This window comes from Gopherus flavomarginatus, chromosome 5, assembly GCF_025201925.1.
Source record: "Gopherus flavomarginatus isolate rGopFla2 chromosome 5, rGopFla2.mat.asm, whole genome shotgun sequence".
Lineage (NCBI taxonomy): Eukaryota > Metazoa > Chordata > Testudines > Testudinidae > Gopherus > Gopherus flavomarginatus.
In genome coordinates, this window is record NC_066621.1 from 45,506,388 (window position 1) to 45,514,921 (window position 8,534).

An 8,534-nucleotide genomic window follows, 5' to 3' on the forward strand; every position below is an offset into this window, starting at 1 on the left:
GACTGGGCTTGTAAGGCTGCACAGCTCTCTGATCTGTGATATCCCCAGCAACCCAGTCTGCCCAAAGCCGGCACCTATGCTTTGCTTTCTCTCCGAAGCCTATGACCAGTGTATTGCCCGCAGTTACAAGTTATCACACAACTCTTTCAAAACAAGCGCCTTTATTCTTTAGGTAAAAGCATTACATATAAAACATTAAGACAATAAACAGATTTAAACCCACATTCAACGTATCCGGCCAACATCCTTTTCAACCCTTCAGCAAGGGTTGAAAGGCAAGGCACCTCTCCTTAGATAGAGAACCATGTATATTTGGTGACTTAAAATGCCAGTCATGCATCAATTCAAGCTCATCCTTTTATACCAAAAGCCCTTTCTTTGTTTCCTAGTCTCTGCAAAACACAGCAGGAGCCAGTATGTGCAAACCAACCCAAGGAGTGGTGTCTCTCTGGAGTTGTTTACAGTCTCAGGGATAATCACACCCTACTGTTTTAATTTCGGTAGGAACTATGGTAACCCTCCCCCATGGAGTCAAACATGACACACAAACCATTCATAACATTAAAATACTGCCCAGGATTGCAATATCTGTCACAGTCTTAATTATAGCCTTTGTTCTGCCTTCCCTCTTATCACTTGTCATGTTAGGTCTAAACATGGGCTCTGATCCTGCAATGAATGCTAGGCAGGTGGACCCCTGCACTGCGCCCATTCTAAGTCCTATGCAGAGCTCATTGCAAGACCAGGGTCTCAGACTGTATGTTCTTTGGGGTGGGGATGGGGACTGTTTCCTATAGTCTTAAAGAGCCTTGCAACTGTATACTAACAATAATCATCAACCTGATGTATAGCCCTTCCACTCTGCATTCTATTAATGAGTTATAAAGTAACTCAGTGCAATATAAACACTTTCCCACCTTCCCCTTCAGATATCAGCTGCCAAATAAATAAATAAATAAAAGAGGAGCCCTCTCCTTGGCCAGAAAGCAGGGGGACAGAGCAGTGGAGTGGTGATGGGAACAAAGCTGACTGAGTGAGGATACAGGAAGATTAAAAGGAGAAGGCATAAGGGGGTGGCTAACAGGTAGATCAACTGAGGGACAACACAATTTCTCTTGCTAAATTTAATATCTGTATGGAGAGGCTAGAAAGGAAAAAACATTTGCCTCCCATACATCCCTGTGAAATGACTTCCATTCAAGCTCTGGGGTAAAGGCCAAAAAGGCACATTTTGCTGAGTGCACGGATGGGAGATTGCAGGTGGGGCTGGGGAGAGCTGGCGCTAAAGAAGCTTGTGCTGGCGGTGCTAGACAAAATACTGGACATTCTGACCCAGATCCTGGGAGTTAGGGGCCTAAATACCTTTGAGGATCTGGACTAGCAGTCTTAAGTTTTCCACCTTGAAGAAAAATAAATCCCTTTCCTCACCCAATATCAGTGCCCAGTGCTACCAGGGAGAGAAAGAGTGTTTCCCTCATGGAGACAGCATAGAAGCTAATAGAGAGGAATCTAATGGGAGAGAACACAGAGTTACTAGGGAACTAAGACAGCAATGTGAAGGAGAATCCCTTAGGGAGGAAAGGCATGTGATGTCTTATATTTGGTGGGACCTTTAACAACCCCAGCTACCCTTGCTGAGAATGTGTTTGTTTTGGTTGAAGAGTCTAAAAAAACAATTTTCAGAGGCTTAAAAATGTCCAGCTCTCAGGTAAATTGCTAAGGGTTTATGTCCCCATCAGTGTGTTACCTCCATCTCTTTTACAACCTCCCCCACCCCCGACCCTGCAACAGCTTTTCTCCCTGGCCCTGTACCTCTGAATCTCTCCTGAAACAGTTTGAAAGATACTGAGCATGGTTGAGCTGTATGTCCTAAGGCTGAGAAGCCTCTGTTCTCAGCCATTTCACATGTAAAAAGAGTGGAAAGCTTCAGGATAGGCTAGTGAAAGTTCACTCTGTTTGCTGCTATAGTGATTATTTTGGAAGAAGGTGTGTCCATCACAGGGCTTTCCCAGAGGCTAAATACAAACCCAGAACATAGTCAGGAGAAACAGGGAGGCTTCCATGACACATCCATCCTATTATTGCATGAACTACATTCATGTGAGTTACTGGATTCTATGTGTCATCTCTCTAAACTGCTTCCTCACTCTAGCCTGCTAGCCACTCCCTTTCTCATTTGTCCTTATGTTTGTATCCAAACACTTAAATCCCCTGGGTAATCTCGCCCCCTACCCCAACTTTTCAGGGATGGAGCATGGAAAAGCCCATGGCTTTAAAGTGTGGGTATAAATAGCTTATTAGGCTACACTCAGTGAACAGGAAGTGAATCCCTCCTCCAGTTTTTTTTTTTTTTATTTTTAAAATATAACATTCCCTCTCCTTAACTCAAATGATGATTCTCTAATTAATTACAACCAGCCATTCATCCACAGATTAGCCTCTACAGCTCCCATCTCCCAAAAGGAAAAGTTAAACTAGAATCAGGTTTTGCCAATCCTGCAATATTTGTCTGGCTGTGCACAGCTCTCTGAAAAGAGAGTTGGTGAGAGACAGCAGCTAGCTATTTCCTGCCTTGGTTTCTATGAAACCACTGCTGTTTGGTGACAAAAATTGCTGTTATACACACAATGCCTGATAGAGAGAGAAACACACACACACATTTTTAGTCATTCCTGCCCCTGCCCCCCATGTATTTTATTGGTGATTCCTCTCTTTTGCATTGTATCTGAATACCGTTAGGCTCCAGAGAGGACAAGAGAACAATGTTGTTCTAAGGTGTTTAGTTTTTTTTTAATTTATGGTGCAACTTTAGAAGGCTGATTGTGACTGTACAAATAAAGCCTAACATTAGCAGATCTTGGTTAGCTCTGATACCAAATGCCAGTGCAGATTTCCTGAAAACAAACTGATGGAGTAAGTCTTTATTTTGATAACGTCCTTACTGCCTGAGCCTGCGGACACCTACACATGCTTAACTTTAAGCACAGGAGTAGTCCCATTAAAGGCACTTCTGAAAATCAGGCCACTTATTTAGGGGCTAAAGCCTGTAGTTAGGGATCTAAATTCATGGGCTCAAGTATGAAAATATTAGCTGTATTTTTATGCAATACCTGTACTGGTTGGCTAACAGTCCTCAGCCAATCAGGTTATATTGATCTGCATAATTACTATATTGTCTCTAATTTTATAGCATTCTACTATAAATGAACTGTCTTCTATAAATCCCACCATTCTGATTTGTTACTGCCCTCTGACCTTTCCAGGAGCGCCACCAGCTTATTTGCTGCCCTAGACGGTGGAAGGTCCTGCCGCTGAAATGCCACCCCTGACAGAGGCGGCAGAAGGTCCCACCGGCAAAATACCGCCGATGACCGGGGTGACCGAAGATCCGACTGCCACGGTCACCGCCCCCCAAATGTTAGCACGCTAGGCAACCGCCTACGTCACCTAATGAGCTGTGCTGGCCCTGGACCTTCCTCGGGCCTGGTCCACACTACGCAGTTAAATCGATTTAAACAGCGTTAAATCGATTTAATGCTGTACCCGTCCACACTACAACACACTTTAAATCAATTTTAAGGGCTCTTCAAATCGATTTCTGTACTCTTCCCCAAGAGCGGAGTAATGCTAAAATCGATATTACTATATCGATTTAGGATTAGTGTGGACGGAAATCGAAGTTATTGGCCTCATCATTTTACAGTAGCTACCCACAGTGCACTGCTCCAGAAATCGACGCTAGCCTCCGACCATGGACGCACACCACCGAATTAATGTGCCCTAGTGTGGACGCATAAAATCGATTTTATAATATCGGTTTTATAAAACCAGTTTTAGTTATTTCGATTTTATGCTGTAGTGTAGATGTAGCCTCATACATATTCCCTGCAGCAAACATGGCCACCTCTATTTCTCAACCCTATCCATCTTCTCCTCTGACCTCCTAATATCTCCCTGTGATAATCTGGGGAATCTATGTACAGCTCATGAATTCTGTTTAATAGTGGGGACTCTGTGTCTGGGTCAGTCAGCAAACATCATTTTCAATGTGTGGCGCTTCACTTCTCTGATATCTTTCCCCTCCATATTGAGCTGAAACCTACAGGAGGTGACAGGAAAAATTATTGCACCTGTCAAGGGCTAACAATGGAGAGTCATTAAACATTGATGATTGTCTATTGAAATGGAGCACCCTTGGACAAATGGCTACTGCTCTGGGCAAACCAGTTTTTCAACTTTTGAACTCCAGGAGGTGGTAACTGAACAATTCATCTCTTGGTGGTGGACTTAAATCACCAGAAAACCCTAATCTGGGGGTCACCTGAGCAAGGCGCCCTAGTGGAGGACCCCTCGGGCCAAATGCCCAGGTGCCGGCTGCCATGGTCATCCTACAAAAACGGTCAGGAATCACACAGCCCCAATGAAGACGGTTGCCATCTCGGTGGGACTTCCAAATTGTCAAAGTTAGACTCAGGACTCACAATTTGTCAGACCACTCTGTTTTATTAGTACAGCACTCTGATAATAACATCCAGATAATGTGAGCACCATGCAAGACACAAACTATCTTATTTATACAGATAAAAAAGCCGGAATTAGACAAAGGGACAAAGAAAGCAAAACAGTAAAATTCACCTGGGGCACAGCATGCATATCCTACTTCCTTACTAACTCTTATCGATCTAAGGCTAATACTTCACCAATTGCCCTTAAACGGTGCAATTGTTCTATGTTAATGTCTGTATTCATGACACCTGGATTGCAGCATTCCAACAATTTTGCTTAAAGGTACAGACAGCATTTCTTTAATCCTTTCTATCTTCACAATATAATTCATTCTACTTTCACACACAGAAGTTGGCAGGGGAACTTCACACTGAAGCTATTTTCCCACCCTTTCAAGAATACACGAGTCACCAAAGAAGAAGACATTTTGATTATGAGGCACGGGATAATCCCATAAGAGACCCCAAACAACAATTCAAAGTTGAATTCTTTAACCAGGTGATAGATTGTGCAATACGGTCAGTTGAAGAACGTTTCATGCAGCTCAAGGAACACAGCAGTATATTTGGGATGTTGTATGATATTCCAAAACTCCTCACTATACCCGAAGAAGACCTACACCAGCAATGTAGGGCACTAGAGACAGTGCTGACACATGATGACATGTGCAATATTGATGCGAGTGATTTACGTGCTGAACCGAAAGCCCTTTCAAGATACATTTCAGCAAGATCACCTCCAAAGGCTGTTCTGGAATATATATGCACAAATAATATGACTACCCTCTTTCCAAATGCTTTTGTTGCTCTGTGCATACTTCTAACACTTCCTGTAACAGCTGCCAATGGAGAACACAGCTTCTCCAAGCTGAAGTTAATAAAAACACATCTACGCTCCACAATGACACAGGAGAGGCTGGTCGGCCTTGCAACCATCTCAACAGAGCATGAGTGGCCCAGACTGTGGACCTTCAGCAGGAAGCACTTCAAATCTTTGCAACCAAGAAGGCACGGAAAGCACCACCTTAATTATTCAAACAGATAAAAATGCCAGTGTTTACTATGCAGACAAGAAAAATTACATTTGCTGTTCAGGCGTTTGAAAGTTACCGGTAAAGGTTACTTAAAATTTTTGAACAAGGCATTTTAAGTTGTTAGTTCTCCTTTATTGGGGTAGGTAGCAGAACAGTGCCATGAGAGGAGTAGAACAGGAAGAAGGCAGAATTGAGACCTTTCAAAGTTTTGGCCCAATCAAGGGGGCATGGGGCACCATTTGAGGCCCATTCATCAGTGCCAAAATGTTGTGGGCCGGCCCTGCCTGTTGTTATGTGCTTTGCCCATCACATGTTACGTGGTTGGGGCTCAGAGAAAGGGTGTGCTTCAGCAACTGGGATGGGGGGAGCTTAGGACAGCTGGACCATGATGCCCCATTTCAGGGAAGGAGTAACAGACTGCCTGTGCTTAGAGAGGAGGACAAAGCAAGAGAGAGTTCTGGAGCCTACCCAGACTAAGGAGGAAGCTTAAAGCACAGCAGGGGAAACTTCACCAGGATTGTGATACATCCCACCTAGTCATCCTTGACCCTGAGGCAGTTTTAGCCCCTCACCTCTACTAAAAATTGCATTCTAATCTATTTTTAACCCTTTCTCTCTCCTTCCCGCCCCCCATTTCCCAGCTGCAAGAAGACTAATTACACGTAAGGGACATGGAGGCATATGTGAGACTCCACCCTCCAGTTCTGCAGTTAATGAACCTGGAGAAGGTGAAGGCAAGCTGGGAGCAAATCATTGCTCAGAAACGCAGGGAAGAAGTACAGATAAGGGCTAAGATAACTGCCAGAAGAGGCAGTTAGTTCTCACCATCTGTGTCCCTGAGCAGCATTTCACACCTGGTTGGCCTTTCCCCCCGCTAGTCTGGATTTATTAACTTCCTCTAGGGACAGGGAAGAGCAGGTGGACTGAAGAACATCAAGGGTGGGGAGGCAGATACAATTCAGTATAACAATACATTGGTGGCGTTCTCTATAAGCTTGGTAATACAGCACCCGTGTCCTAGGCTAACAAACTCCTCAGTGTTTGGCCTTGAGGTTTATTTAGCTCGGCATTAGGTTATTATTTTGTAACTTGAAAGTGATAGCGGTTATCTCTTAAATAAACAGCTGACCTCTGCCTGCCTCCCTAGTGAGTCCTTCTGTGAAAGAGGACTTGGACAGTCTACTCTACACTTTGCAATTCAACAATGATCATCTCCTCTGCATTGCCACTTCAGAGCATAGAAACCAGCCATCGAGGGACAGCTTAAAGGACCTCTGCAATAGTGGTAACCAAGCCTCACCAAGCAACAGTTTTCAGGCAAATGTACATAGGTCCCCTGGACAGCTCAGTCTGTGGTGACCTGAGATTTTACCAGTGCAGCTGATGACATTTGCTGCCTATGGATTGGAGAGAGGTTTCAGCCTCCGTTTTTCACATTCCCAAGAAGTGGCTGGTGAAACATGCTCCTGTGCCCTTCATCCCTGCCTATTGGCCTGATCCAAATCCCACTGAACTTGATGCTCTGGTACAACCGGGACAGACAACCAGCTTAAACATCCAGCTGGGGATACTCTTGGCCTAGAGGAGCCCCAATGGTTTAACAATGGCATAGCTGGCTCTGTGCCGCCTGCTGCCACCCAGCCCAGTGCAGTAAGTATTCCAGGGCGGAGCCTGGCTGAAGTGTGTCATCTCTGGCAATCCTTGGCCAGCGTAATGGTTCCTGGAGGACTGCAGAAAGCTTCCTAAAACCCAGGCCCTGGGAGAGCTGCTGAGCGCAGCTTGCATGCACCTGGGCCAGAAACAGGCTTGGCAGAATCCAGTTCTTATTTTTTGTAATTTTAACAGATATTTGAAAGCATTATTTTTCAATTTTTATTTATTTGAATTTTCACAGTTGCAGCACTGACAACAGTTGTAGGGGGCTCCTAGTGCTGCCAAGGGACCTGAGATACCTGGATGTCAAGTGTGAGGGAGGCTGCAATCATGGCCCAGCGGAGCAGTGAACCCCAACCAGGGAGGACAAGACCCTGGCCATAGGGGAGACCAACTTGCTGTTGAATGGCTCTTGCCAGGGATAGCCCCAGTACTCCTGGCCAGTGACTGAGTGTCGCTGTGACAGCAGGGCTACAGAGGCCCTCCTGCAGGGCTGGTGACACTGGATCCCTGTGGGCACTAAGTGTGGGGGAAGCTGTGCTTGCTGATATCAATATTTTTGTTGTTGATTTCAGTGTCAGGTGAAACTGACGTGTACCAATGACTAATTATTTAAATTGAATCCTGTCAAGCCTACCCACAGGTTGTAATGAGTCATGCTGCTAAATCCTCACGAAACATGTTGATGCTATAATGATGGGCTCTATAGAAAATCAGAGAGGAGAGAGAGAGAGAACAAGTTGAAAAGTCCAGGAAACGTCCCAGCTTGATGGGCACTGTATATAATTAAACTATAGGCAGCTGGCTATATAAACTATCAGAAAACAAATAACTCAGCTGACAGATAGCTGCTTATATGAGATATATAGCTGCACTGGCCCATCTGCAACCCTTCACCCATTATCTTCCAAGTAGGGCTGTCAAACAATTAAAAAAATTAAATGTGCAATTAATTGTGCTGTTAAACATAACAGAGTACCATTTATTTAAATATACTGGATGTTTTCTACATTTTCAAATACATTGATTTCAATTAAAACACAGAATTCAAAGTGTACAGTGCTCACTTTATATTTTTATTACAAATATTTGCACTGTAAAAAACAAAAGAAATAGTATTTTTCAATTCACCTCATACAAATACTGTAATGCAATCTCTTTATCATGAAAGTTGAACGTAACTCTACATGTGTATGTACAAAAAAAAAATTTAAAAAATAGAACAATGTAAAACTTTAGTGCCTACAAGTCCACTCCTGTGTTCCCTCTCATTTTTCCCCACCCATGTACAGAATGAATTTTGTTATGTGCACCAATATGGAGGTGTCATAAACAGATAGTC